Genomic DNA, 13,980 nt, shown 5'->3' with positions numbered 1-13,980 from the left:
CCTTGATAGGTAATCCTGCATTTAGTAAACGCCAAGTGAAAATCTTGAATTTGGGATGAATAGGTATTTTCCAAAAGAATTTCCACCAAGCGAAATCAGAAGCAGAACCATTAGAAATCAAAGCAGATGTAATAGATTGGGCAGTTATTTGTGTTGTCAACAAGCCATTCTTAGTCTTAATACAGGACCAAGTATCATACCTATTAGATGGCTGGAAAGAGTTAAGAAAATTAGACAACTATTGCTGGAGGTCATGCTTAAAATGGGAGATATTCCCAAGAGTTCGGTTCAGAAAGGAGCTTACCTTCACCGTTTTGTTAGTGAGTGATAACGATGAAGGTTGCATGACCGAGAGATTACCTGGCAACTGGGGAACCCATTTGTCATACCAAAAAAACGTAGTTGAGCCATCACCTATTTTCTTAATCACAAGCTTCTCCAAATCAAGAATAATTGATGAGATACTGTCCCAAACCCACGATCCCTTCCTGATTCTGATGGAGGATCAAAGAAAAAGCGCTTATGGAAATATTAGCCCTGTAGCACTTTTGCCCAGAGTGATCGGGGTTCTGTCAGTAGTTTCTGACTTCGGTTTTGTCACAAACGAATGGTGAGCTTTAATTTCAGAGGCTGCAAGCCTCATGAGTTCTGGTTTGTATAAGAAAGAGTTGGCTATCCTCTGGTCCGTCAATTACTTGGGAGTTGGGATGCCAAAAGGCAAACGTGGTAAAAAAAAATTTTGTGGGGTAAAAAAAATAAAATTGGAGAGCTAAAGAGAAGAACGTGTGAAAATATTTATTTAAATTCCGTTTCAAGAGGTCAATCTAGATGTAGCTCAAGGTGCGCTACAGATCTTGATAGCGTGACACCAGAGCTCACCATGTGGACGGCACGGATCACTATCGCATGTGCATCACGCCTAGGATTTTCAACTCAAATAAATTCAAAGTTCTTAAGGGATAAAGAACGCCACCTGGTCACTCTAGAGTCCAAACACACTGCCCCTGCGTCCGTGCCCTTGTATTAGGGCATAGGGGCAACGTGTCTGGCGCGACCGGGTGGCGTTCTCTTTGTCATTTTTAAATATATAAATAATTGGATATATATTCCTAAGCATACAAATAATCAAACATCAACCCTTATTTATGGAAAAAGAATGTTGACCGATTGCTGACCCTTCACCCAGACACAGAAGCACACAAAATTACCACCCCATGCCACCCCACCCCACTCCCTATATGAAATAAAAAACCCGTCCATGTTGATGCTTTTGCATACACTCTTTTGCCCTTTAAATTATTTCAAGGGAAAAAGAACGCTGATTGGTCGTGTCATTCCTCTATTTAATCCCTCCTGAAATAAAAAAATCTCATTCGTATTGATGCCCCTTCCGAACTTTATTATTTTTATATTAATATTAGAGACAATCGAAAGAAGACTATAACTTCTCACTTTACCCCAAAACGCTTGTTAACTGTTAAAACTAGCCCCTTTTTTTATGAGAAGAGAGAAAAAAATATATATTAAATAGAAGCAAATTTTTACATTGTTCATAAACAAAGGGATTTGAGATATGTTAGCAAAAAATTGTTTGGAATTGTCCAGTAAGTAATGTCTTTGGACTTGTCTAGCAATCTCCAAAAAATAGGTTAGAACCTCAAAAGGCCACTGAGATTGGGAAGGAGTTGGAAGAAGTTCAGGCAACACCTTTTTTTTTTTTCCGATGATTAAAGAAAATATATTAAACTAGACAACAAAACAATACATAGAGTTCTTAGTTAGAGCCTGCTTGGCTAAGGTACGGGCTACTATCATACAAAAAGGGTCTTCCTTTGTGTCGAACAAAATATCTTGTCCTATATTGCTTATATACAAAAAGTCGGTCCAAGGCCAAGGAGTAGTAGTTGGAAATGGGAGAAAATCAGCTATCCGTCGATTAGAACACCACATTTATCTGAAGCCTTAAACGTAAAGCATGGTCAGGACTTGAACTTTTTTAAGTTCAGGCAACAACTTGTTGGAAGACCAAACTTCTTTCAGCTTCAACCCTCCTTTGTTAGCATAATCTAACCCATCGGATATCCCTGTTAGCTCCGGTTCCAAAACATGATGATTTTTAGTCAAACCTACATTAAACAAAATGAATTTGCCATCAAACAAAATGCCAAATGCCCATTCAGACGATCCTAAGTCTCTGGAGCATCACAAAACAGGAAATTGTAGAATGGATAATCAGGCAGAAGTTGAAGGTAGAATCTCCTCATCACTCATAGTTAAAACTTAAAATTGACCCTTTCTTCCCCCTTTTAGATATCAAATAAACCGTACCGCTTGAGAACTGAGTTCACTCAGCATCGAGCCGTCGCCCCTTCACGGACTTCACTCTGCATCGCCTGAGAAAGCACCAGTTGCAGTCTTCGGAGGTAAATTTCTCTCTCTCTCACAGTTGTGTCAGGAACAAGGAAAAAACTCCATTATATCTGGGTTTCATAATCGAGAGAGAGAGAGAGAGCATATTCTTCCACCATCACAAGTTAAAAAACCGTTCTTGAATATTGCTGCTTGACCTCAGCGGAAAGGAAATCTTCTATATCCTTGAACTTGAACCTCGGAGATTAATTTATGATGCTTTGTTGGTGGTTCCCCTCCTCTATTACCGGCGTTAAACATTGCTTTCCATTCCAATTAAGATAATCAGATAAATTGACCAAATTTACAAAACAAATATATAACAGTGGATAGGCATTCCTTGCCTAATATATCTTAAAATCCAAGAGCTACTGTTCCCGACATCTGCAAAACCAACTGGGAATGATTAATCGATGATGCTCTTTGTAATTACTAGGCAAGAGGAGGCCTGAGCACTTGACCATGCGATTTGTCAAGGACAGCTGGGGGTATCCACAGCCACATGGGGAACCCTCCATAACCGGGAAAGGCTATCATCTTGTTTGCTCCGGTGTGGTATGCAACTGGGGGGGGGGGGGGGGCACCAAACCAGCAGGTAAAACATTCAGGTCTTTCAGCTGTTGCTCCATCTTTTCTTTATCTGCCTTAAGTACAAGCTTCTCTCCATGAAGCTCATTCTTCTCTGCATAGGAAAAAGAAAGTCTTGTAGCTGCAGGTAATGAAGTTTAATAGATGAGCTTGGACTTGGTGAGGACTCCTTAAATTGTGTCCTTGTTAGTTTCAGTTCTACTCTGGATTGATAAAACTACCCAAACCAACATCTCCTATTCTGATTTGGATTCCTAAGGATCAAATATTGGAGACAAAGAAAGCCATTGAAGCTTTTTTTCTGTATTTGCAACCTGGCAGCTCCTTAAATCGTTTTTGTTAGCTTCAGTTACGGGCACAACGCGATCTCTACAGACTTCTCCACAAAGAACTCCACACCACAAAACCCTAGGCAACGATGGAAACCCTAGAAAAACACAAAAATTAAAAGAGGGAGAGATGTAATTAATTAATACTCCTAGGGTTTATGCCTTATGTCTATATATAAGCTAAACACTGGGATTGGCCAATCAGAGGAGGGATCGGTCACTTAAGTGACCGTCCCTCTCTCTCTCTCTTGTTATTGGCTCGGCCGGCTTGCCCCATGTGGGTGGACCAGCTGGGCCTCAGGCCCATCACCGATTTACATCTCCCACTCGCCCACATAGGGCACATATATCATGCATGGCGTAACTCCCACTAGGGTGGGTATGTCACTCGCAATAAATAAATGCCATACAGATCTTAATCTAATCGCTACTCTAAGCGCCTAACCTGAGTCTCTAGCACAGTCACCCTCATGGTTTCTGCCTAGAACCTCACATCTGGCTTCTAACAGACTACTTAGAAGTGTGGTATCTTCCAAGTTGGACCAAGTAAAGGTCTCAGTAAGGATCAAATATTGGAGACAAAGTAAGCCATCGAAGCTTTGTTCTTGTTTTGTATTTGCAACCTGGCTGCTAATGGTTCTTTCTAAAATTTTTACTTTTGTCCTTGGGTCCTAAGTAATTTACTGATATGTCCTACATAATAAGTGAGCTTGATGTAGTTCAGAAAAACAAGAAGGCCAGCAGCAAACCAGGCCATTGGACTGGACCAAAAAAGGACCAATATGTTTAATTTTTAGTGCCCAATGAGTTATATGGGCCATGGGGTTAGTATTTTTGGGTTTACTATTGTAATTGACCAATTATATAAGCCAAAATATGAGGAATTTGAGTCATATATGGGATTAATGGTAGTTTCTATTTTGTTAAATACTGTAAGAGTTTTTATTTTGTGGAAATTAAATCGTAGGAGATTCTTCTTTCCACACATGGGGTTTCTTATTTTTCTTATTTCCTTGAAGTAATAAATAAAGAGGAGGGAATCATACCCACCCCCAAATTATTGGAACAATTTGTTAAGCTTATGCTTGATGATTTCTGTGAGAAACAGGGTATGGTTCTCTGGGATTCAGAATTGTTCTAATTTGGGATACACTAGAGAAATCTTGGTGAGATGCCAAGGTTGGAGCTGGTGGGATTCCTTATCCACACTTAGATGAGAGGCCTAGCATATCCTTCTATCTTCTACTCTTCTTCTTCTTCTTCTTCTTCTTCTTCAACTTCAAAGTAGCTATCCCTTTCCCCCCCCCCCCCACCCATTTTTTCCCTTACGCATGCTATTCTGCTGTTTCTGTTTACTCTCTGATTTGCTTTTCTGTTAACCAACTATTCTTAATCTTCTCCTTAGTTTTCATACGAGGTTATACTGCTGGTGGTGCCATCTTCATCTCCCCTCACTAATGCTTTGTTACTATTTTGGTCTTCACTTACTATTCTTTGGTTTAGTTGCTGATTTTCTGTAGTTACTTATTCTAAAGTTTTTGTTTTAGTAACTTACTATTTTGGTTACCTATTGATATTTCTAAATCTAACCATTGGTTTAGCTTCTACTTTTGCCAAGTCATTCCATACACTTGCTAGGCCTGTTGATTAGGACTAGAACCAGTTATGAACCCCTTTGACCAGGTTGTTAATATTGCTCTATTTGAGGGTTATTGATTGACCTGCTGTTCTAGATCACTGCTGATTATTCTAATCTCAGCCTTTGGGTAATTAGATAGCTGATAGCCATTAGATCCGGTTTGGTAGCTTGCTTCTGCTCAATGCATGCATATGAACTAGGAAATGTTGTAGTGCTTGTTATATTGTGTCCTATTGTCTTATGTTTTATGATAATTTTAAAACTCAGATGGTATGGTATGTACCATGCTGGTGTCTGATGGAATTAAGTATTTAGATGTTTTATTGTATTTATTTCAGTTGGGAGACTTTCTTTTGATAAATTAGCATTCAAGATGCAATGATGTACATGCTTGGTGCATATTGAATATATATGCACATATTTTGGCTCCCGAATTTCTAAACACATATTAAACATGTAACATATTTTTGCCATGTGTTGTTTTTAATAATCCATACGTATTCGTACCCTCTTTTTTTTTTTACGTACCAGAATTACTAACTATGTTAAATTACTTGTGTAGATTATCACATGGGTTAAGAGGTTACAAATTTCGAGGAGAGATTGAAGTCTTTCCTTGTTCAGCTCCAAACAGAGTGAGGTATCCTTGAACGACTTATCTACAAGGGCAAAAACCAGCACCACCGATGCCTATATTTCCAATATCTTTTGAAGGTTTTTACATTTTTTTCCCCGCTTGGTTCACTAACCTCTTCTCTCTCGTGAACAAGTGTCTAGCGCACTTGGTAGCTTGTGGTGCGTAAAAGCCCATTATTACCAGGAGGTCTTGGGTTCAAGCCTCCTGGTTCATACCTTCCCTTCCCCTTAGAATGGAGTAGGACCTATCAAAAACTAAAATTCTTCTCTCTCTCTCTCTCTCTCTTTTTAGGTTAGGAGGGATGTGAGACTTTTGCAATCAGCTGCATTTTGAAACACCTCTTTCAACTCATCAATGGAAATAAACCTTTACAAGCCGTGCATCTTTTGGAAAGGTAGAGTTTTCTTTTATTCTCTCCAGATAGTTAGCTATGATGCTTTGAAGCTGACAATTGAGATCTTATCTCTCCATTCTCTTTTAATGGATATAGGGTAGGCAAATATCAGGAATATTGCCAGCAAAATTTAGAGCGAAAACTTGAGAATGTTTTAATAAGAGAACTTTCTTGGATAAAATAACAAGAAGCCTCAAATAAAATGGAACACAAAGCATTTGGTTAGGATCTAAAGTTTCTCAGGAATAGTACTTGATTAGAGGCAATGTTGTAGCATGGATTTTTCTGTTGAATAAGTCTTAACACCAAGTGTTTTCAAAATTTTCATGGGGGTCTAATATTTCTCATGAATAAATACCTGGTTAGAGGTCATGTTGTAATTAATGTCTCATTCTTTAGAAAACATGTTGGATTCTAAGTTTTCTCAGGTCTTGTGTTAGATTTTTGTATTTCTTTTACATCCCCCCTGATTGCTCAATGGCTACAACATAAATTAGCATGCACTAAGCATTTCCCCCTTTTTTAGTAGTATTTCTATTATACTGAGGTGGATTTTCTACGAGGACAATGCCTTTTCATATAATTATTTTATATTGATTGGTTGAGCTATGGTCTAAATGCCATTTCAAAGAAGCCATTAATCCCATTCAACTCTATGGCAGTTTAAAGAGAAGAAAAGTTAGACAGAGGAAAGGCCAATTTTCTAGAGGGACTTTTGGGAGTTTCACGTCTATTGTCAGAGGTGCTTGCTTGTCTCCTTGTGAATTTAAGGAAGTGACTGATGCGTAATGCACGGTTCATGTAGGAGAAATTTATTCCCTTTTTGCATTTTTTTTCCTTTTAGTATCAGCCTAAAGCCACTTTTATTCCTTATAAATGGTATTCCTAATGACCCTAATTGATCTAATTTGGATTGGAGTAACAGTTGAGGTCAAAATCACCTCTGGAATTTGCTGATACCTATTTCCCTTTCATTGTGATTCAATATTTGTTCTCTGAGACTAATCTAGGACCAAAATAAGCCATCTCTTTGATGATTAACAAAGGACAGCTGCTTTTCACCTATCAATGAAATCAAAAGTCTACTTACTTTCCTTTCTTTGTGCAAACTGTAAACAATCAGGAGAAAGAAAATTTCCATGAATCCATTTGGTATAGGGTTATCAGAATTATATTCCAGCCTATCCTCCATTGTGGGGATAGTGCTCTATATATAATAAATGTCTTACAAAGGATGGATTACAAATGTAGAGAATGGTAACCAACCTATACAAGGAAAGAAATATTGAGAGGATTGATTGATTCAATCAAGAGGTGATTGACTCAATCAATATATACAAGGTAAGATGGTTGGTAAGATTGATACAAGATAAAGTGGTTGGTGAGGTGATTCAAATTCAAATACAATAATTCACACATGGAAAGGGAGATATGAACGTTTGGAGCTGACTGTGCACAGTGTATGTTGATACACCCCCTCAAGTTGAAGGTGGCGGTTCCCGTATCTTCAGCTTGTCGCGAAGGAAGATAAACCGTGCACTGGATAGACCTTTAGTAAATATATCGGCGAGCTAGTCCTTGCTAGAGATGAATTGGACCTGGAGAGCTTTGGTGGCCACCTTATCGCGCACGAAATGGAAGTCACTTTCCACATGTTTCGTGCGAGCGTGAAACACGGGATTGGCCGATAAATACGTGGCTCCAATATTGTCGCCCCATAAAATTGGCGGTTTGTGGAGGGGTATGCCTAGTTCATCAAAAATAGAGGTCAATCATGTGAGTTTTGCAGATGCATCAGCTAGGGCCTTGTATTCAGCCTCTGTGGAAGATCGGGCTACTGTTTTTTGTTTCTTTGGAGTCCAAGAGATGATATTTGGGCCAAGGAAAACAGCATATCCCCCAGTAGATTTTCGATCATCACCACTTCCCGCCCAATCGGCATCTGTAAATGCTTGTAGGGCAATATCGGTGGATCGAGTAATAAAAATGCCATGAGACTGGGTGTGCTTGAGGTAGTGCAAAATGCGCTTGACATGTGTCCAATGTTGATCTGTAGGGGCATGCATAAATTGACAGGCTTGGTTCACAGAATAAGCAACATCAAGTCTAGTCAAAGTTATGTATTGAAGAGCCCCCACAATTGACCGGTACCAGGTCAGATCTTTCATAGGTTCACCCCCTGTAACCGATAGACGTGTAGTGGTAGCCATGGGTGTCAAAATGGGCTTGCAATCTGCCGCTCCTACCTGTTGAAGGAGATCATTTATGTAGTGGGATTGGGAGAGAAGTATGCCCCTTGCAGTACGAACTACCTCTACTCCCAAAAAGAAGTGCAGGGGTCCCAAATCTTTGATGGAGAAGGATGTACCTAGCTGTTGGATCAAAGTGGTGACATGAGCATCCTGACTGTTGGTGACTATAATGTCATCTACATAAATCAACACATAGGTAGTAACAGCTCTGTGGCGATAAATAAACAGTGAGGGGTCTGTTTTGGACGCAACAAACCCTGATTGAAGGAGGAACTGAGAGAGATGACTGAACCATGCCTGGGGTGCCTATTTGAGGCCATACAGGGACTTGTGTAGGCGGAAAACATAATTTGGGTGAGATTTGTCTTCAAACCCAGGTGGCTGGGACATAAAAACCTCTTCATTGAGGATGCCATGCAAGAATGCATTTTGGACATCGAGTTGGCGGATGCTCCAGTCATGAGATAAAGGTAAAGATAGCACTATGCGTATAGTAGTGGGCTTTACCACAGGGCTAAATGTTTCTATGTAGTCCAAGCCCTGTAGTTGGTGAAATCCTTTGGCCACTAGGCGGGCCTTGTATCGTTCCAGTGTGCCATCGGCCTTCCTTTTGACTTTGTATATCCATTTGCAACCAACAATGTTACCATGAGGGGGTGAGGGAACCAGTGTCCAAGTGTGATTGCGCAAAAGCGCATTGAACTCAGTGGTCATGGCGCTACGCCATTCGGATACCTTGTTTGCTTGTGTAAAGCAAGTGGGTTCAGGTAAGAGGAGTGAAGGGGTGGTGTTGAGGGCAGTGGGAAGGTGGCGGCGAAGGGTCATAGGATGAGAGCGGGTAGGGATCTTTGGTGGATCAACTATGGTTGGTACGGATTGGGTTGGTGGAGCGGGTAAGGTTGAGGGTGCGGATGTGGTGGGTGGATCGGCTATGGTGGATGAGGGCTGGTAAAGGGAATGGAGAGAGCATATTTTAGGTGGTGGAGTGGAATCGGAGGAGGTTGAAGGAGATAGTGGTGCAGGTGATGGTGAAGGAGAGTGTAATGGAGTGGGTAATGGTGCGGGTGATGGTGAAGGAGAGGGTAATGGAGTGGGTAGGAGGGGGGGAATATGGATTGTTGGGAGGTGATGGGGAGGTGGGGGATGGTGGATGTGGTGGAAGAGGGGGGGTGATGTGGTACCGTATTTGGTGCAGCAGCCCATGGTACAGTTGGTAATGGTAATGTTGGGGGAGAACCGAGAATTGATTGAGAGTGAAATGGAAAACTGGATTCGTCAAAATGGACATGGCGGGCTATGCAAAGCTTGATAGATTGGAGATCGAGACATCGATAGCTCGTATGGGAATTACTGTACCCAAGGAAAACACAAGGGGAGGAGCGGAACTCCAATTTATGTTTATTATATGGCCGTAAAAAGGAAAGCAAGAACATCCAAATATTTTCAAAAATTTGTAATCCGGGTCCTTTTTGTAGACCAATTGAAAAGGAGTTTGATTAGAGATAACCAAGGATGGCATCCGATTTATAAGAAAAACGGCCGTTTCAAAAGCAAAATCCCAAAAGTGGTAGGGAACTGACCCATGAGCAAGAAGGGTAAGTTCAGTTTCGACAATATGGCGGTGTCTTCTTTCAACTGACCCTTGTTGCTCATGGGTATGGGGACATGCAACTCTGTGTTGAATTCCAAGTGATTCAAAGAAATGGGTTAAGGATCTAAATTCGTTGCCCCAATCCATTTGAACGGCTTTGATTGGTCTAGAGAATTGTTTCTCCACTAGGGCTTTGAATTTAGTAAAAGTGGCCAGAACATTGGATTTCCTAGCCAAGGGGTAGAACCAGATGTATTTGCTGTAGTCATCCACAAATATCACAAAGTAGCGGTTGCCAGAAAAGGAAAAATTTGGGGTAGGACCCCACACATCACTAAAGACTAATTCCAAGGGAAAGCTGCTCCTTGAAGATGTTTCAGAAAGCGATAAACGGCAGGCCTTACCAAGTTGGCAGGCATTACAAAAATTATTGGATTTAGTTTGAAAGACGGGTAAATTATTGGTCTTGATGACAGAGCGCACAATTTGTTCTGTTGGATGTCCCAGGCGATGATGCCAACCCGGTATAAAAGTACGTTCAGCAATGAGTGCAGAGGGTGGAGGGACGATGGAAAGGGTGTAGAGCCCGCCCTTACTCGGTCCACTCATAAGTGTAGTCCTGGTAGTCCGATCCTTAACAAAAAAATTAGAAGGATGAAATTCAAAAAAGACGTCATTATCTGAAGCAAATTTTTGAACAGACAATAATGACTTTTTGAAAGATGGCACATGTAAAATATTAGATAATGCAAATGAACGGTTAGGAGTAGAAAATGAGGACTGGCCTATGTGAGAAATGGGAAGGGTCTTACCATTACCAACCTATACCTGTGAGTTGCCAGAATACGAATCAGAAGATGCTAATTGTTGTAGATCAGGGGTCACATGGTGGGACGCCCCAGTGTTAGGAAACCAGGTGGAGGGAGTGGGAGAAAATGTGGCACCATAGGGGGGTGGCATGGGACGATGGGAGGGTGGAGCATAGGGGTGGGTAAAATAGGCAGATGGTGGGGTTGGGTAAGGCGAAGGGTTGGTACCAGTATTTGGGTTCCCAGTTCTGTAAAAACATCGGTCAACAGTGTGATTAGTCCGATGACAATAAGTACAATAGAAATGACCATAACAGCCACCACCACGTTCGCCTCGACCACAACCACGGCCTCGATTGCCCCTGCCACGACCACCGTGGGTGGAGGATGAAGAGGGCATAGCAGAAGGGGACCCCTTCTGAGCCATATTGGCAGAAGGTGCTGGCTCAGAAGTGGGTTCGGTCAGGCTGAGTTGCTTCAGGGAATGTTTGACAATAAATTCATGGCTAACAAGTAAGCCTTGGAGATCATTGCAAGGAATTGGTTCAGGCTGTCCCATGAGGGTGGGAACTAGATTCTGAAATTCCAGTCGTGGACCTTTGAAAATGTCAATATTAAAATCTTCTGTGGACACTGGTTTGCCAGTAGAGGCAAGTTCACCCACTATGTTCTTGGCATGTTGGAGAAATGTTGATACAGGCTCATCAGCCTTTTGGGTTAAGTCAAGAAGGGCCATGCGGAGGGAGAGAACACGAGTAGTTGAAGCTGAACCATATGCAAGATGCAAAGCATCCCAGATGTCACGGCTAGTGTCTTTCCCAACCACAATATGGAGAGCATCCTCGAACAAAGAGGCGATCAAGAGATTCATAATGGCATTATCTTGTTTGCGCCATGTACGAGCACCATCAGCACCCGAGGGGCAGGGAAGGGTGCCATTGAGATGACCAAACAAGTCTTGGCCACGAAGAAATGGAACAACCTGAGTTTTCCAAAAGATGAAGTTCTTATTAGTGAGTTTGAGAGTGAGAGAGTGATGTGCACCTGCAAAGGGGGAAGATGCAGGGACGGTGGTGGCTGGGGTGGTTGAGTTTTCTCCCACTTGAAAAATAAAGAAGGTAGTGTGGAAGGAGAAAGAAGAGAGATGAGATGGGAAGAGTGAATCTCGTTGGAGTTATTGGCTCAATGATACCATATCAGAATAATATTCCAGCCTATCCTCCATTGTGGGGATAGTGCTCTATATATAATAAATGTCTTACAAAGGATGGATTACAAATGTAGAGAATGGTAACCAACCTATACAAGGAAAGAAATATTGAGAGGATTGATTGATTCAATCAAGAGGTGATTGACTCAATCAATATATACACGGTAAGATGGTTGGTGAGATTGATACAAGATAAGGTGGTTGGTGACGTGATTCAAATTCAAATACAATAATTCACACATGGAAAGGGAGATATGAACGTTTGGAGCTGATTGTGCACAGTGTATGTTGATAAAGGTGAAGTTTGGTCAAATGATTTATCTTTTCTCTCCCCTTAAAGTTTAAACTCTCTTCTTCATATTTCTAGGATTTTTGTAATGTCCACAAAGATGTAACAATCAGAAAAAAATGTCCAGAAAGATACCCATGGATTACGGTTCATGGTATTTTTTGGGATAGATTGTTTGGCGTGAAATTTGACGAAATGATCTATGTTTTTTTCCCCCTTTGTGATCAGACTAAAATGTTAGATTGAAGCTCTCTTTCAGGATCATATCAGTCTTCAGTCATTTTCACACTAGTTGGCTAGTTGCTAGTTCTATTCCATTAGGCTACACTTATCAGTCACTTGCATGCTATTGCCCTATTCTCAAAACACTGGGCAAATGTGCTTTCCAGTACCTCCTGCGATGCCACATGAAATAAGTCTGGTTTCCTATATGGCCGTACCCAATGCACGAGGCTCCCGTCACTTGTAGGGTTTGGGGAGGGTCATAATGTACGCAGCCTTACCCTCGCTTCGCTGAAAGGCTGTTTTCCAACTCGAACCTGCGACCACTAGGTCACAATGGAGCGACCTTACTGTTGTGCCAAATCTGGTTTCCTATATGATATGCATATAATTGTTTTAAAATTTAAACACACTATAGTGGAGTAGGATTCATGTAGCTGCCCCCTACAAACATTCTTTTCCTGGTACCAGTTATTTAATAAATCCATGCATAGACCACTTTTTGTCTCTCTCTAGCAGAAATATTCCTCTGCACAGTAGGCCCTACTCTTTGACTGTCCAAAAACCCCAAACTATAGATGAGCAATTGCTTATTGTGGTCCATGCATTTGCCTTGATTATCATGGGCTGGATTTGAATTGTTGAAAGCTTCTTAACTTCTATTTCAATTCTTTTAGATAATTAAAACTGTTCTTGTGGGGGTTAGTGAATTTGAGTAATGCATTTCTTAATCCATGGTTACTAACCAGTATGAGCTGTTAAGAATTATCGTAGTTGGACATTATTTGGTTAATGATAGTCATAAAACTTCTCTTTCTTTGCTTCCCACACACTCGTCTGGTACTTGTATTTTTTGGACCATTCAATTAATGAACCAATTCACAGAATGGGCCACACTGCAAAAAACTTTGAAGCTGAGAAAATTGATTGATGGTCAGAGGGGGATGCCCATCTGTGGGGGAGCTTCCATACTCTGATCATCTTGAATTGTCAAAATGATCCTGTTTGTGTCTTGTATGGGCCTTATGGCCAACCAAGATACTGATGAAGTTTGTGCTTCCCATTCACTTTTTTTTTGGGATGTTGGGAGGTGTCGTTTGTGGATAACCCATAGAAAGGTTGTCTACCTTATCCTAATGCTAGCTCTCTCTACTGCAGATGGTTGAGCCCATGGTGAAGGCAGCTATGTATCCTTTTGAGTAGATGTTCCTGTACATCATCTGTGCTTGGTAGCTTCTTGTTTATCGATATTGACTATTGCTAGAAGGCCAAAACTTGGGCCATAGCTTGAGTATTCAAGAGATAAGCTGTTACCCCTCCTACCTCTCTTGAATCTTAAATTCTGCAATTTTTACCTCTTCTTTTTTCATTTGTGTAAGCATTTTATTCGCTTTGTAGTTTGCTGGCAAGGAGATGAGCATGAATTTATGGAATGTTGGAGTAGATAAGGGCAGATAGTGTTGGAAAACACATTCCTCCATAAAGTGATTTTGATGATAACAAACATTGAGAGTAAATACTAAGATTTAAATGATTAAAGCAATCTTCATAACTAGACGTTGGAAGATATCAAGCACCTAGGAAGGACTTGATCAACGGAGCTCACAATAG

General features: G+C 41.0%; 1 long non-coding RNA gene across 4 annotated transcripts in view; it reads left to right on the top strand.

Moving 5' to 3' along the window:
- The window catches only part of LOC122642844, a 33,269-nt gene extending 19,586 nt beyond the window's left edge, over positions 1-13,683 (top strand). Inside the window, exons 1-5 of one of the 4 annotated variants that reach the window (XR_006330113.1) lie at positions 2,347-2,423; positions 5,528-5,679; positions 5,894-5,996; positions 6,659-6,738; positions 13,528-13,683. This is a non-coding gene — a long non-coding RNA (uncharacterized LOC122642844). Of the gene's footprint in view, positions 1-2,346; positions 2,424-2,779; positions 3,005-5,527; positions 5,680-5,893; positions 5,997-6,658; positions 6,834-13,527 lie in introns of those variants that run through there. The other 3 variants (XR_006330110.1, XR_006330112.1, XR_006330111.1) reach the window with 3 other exon arrangements.
- Positions 13,684-13,980: the final 297 nt, after the last annotated feature.

This window comes from Telopea speciosissima, chromosome 10 (genome assembly GCF_018873765.1).
Source record: "Telopea speciosissima isolate NSW1024214 ecotype Mountain lineage chromosome 10, Tspe_v1, whole genome shotgun sequence".
Taxonomy (NCBI): Eukaryota; Viridiplantae; Streptophyta; class Magnoliopsida; order Proteales; family Proteaceae; genus Telopea; species Telopea speciosissima.
Note: the sequence above shows the minus strand (reverse complement) of the source record. Positions and strands in the feature narration are given on the sequence as shown.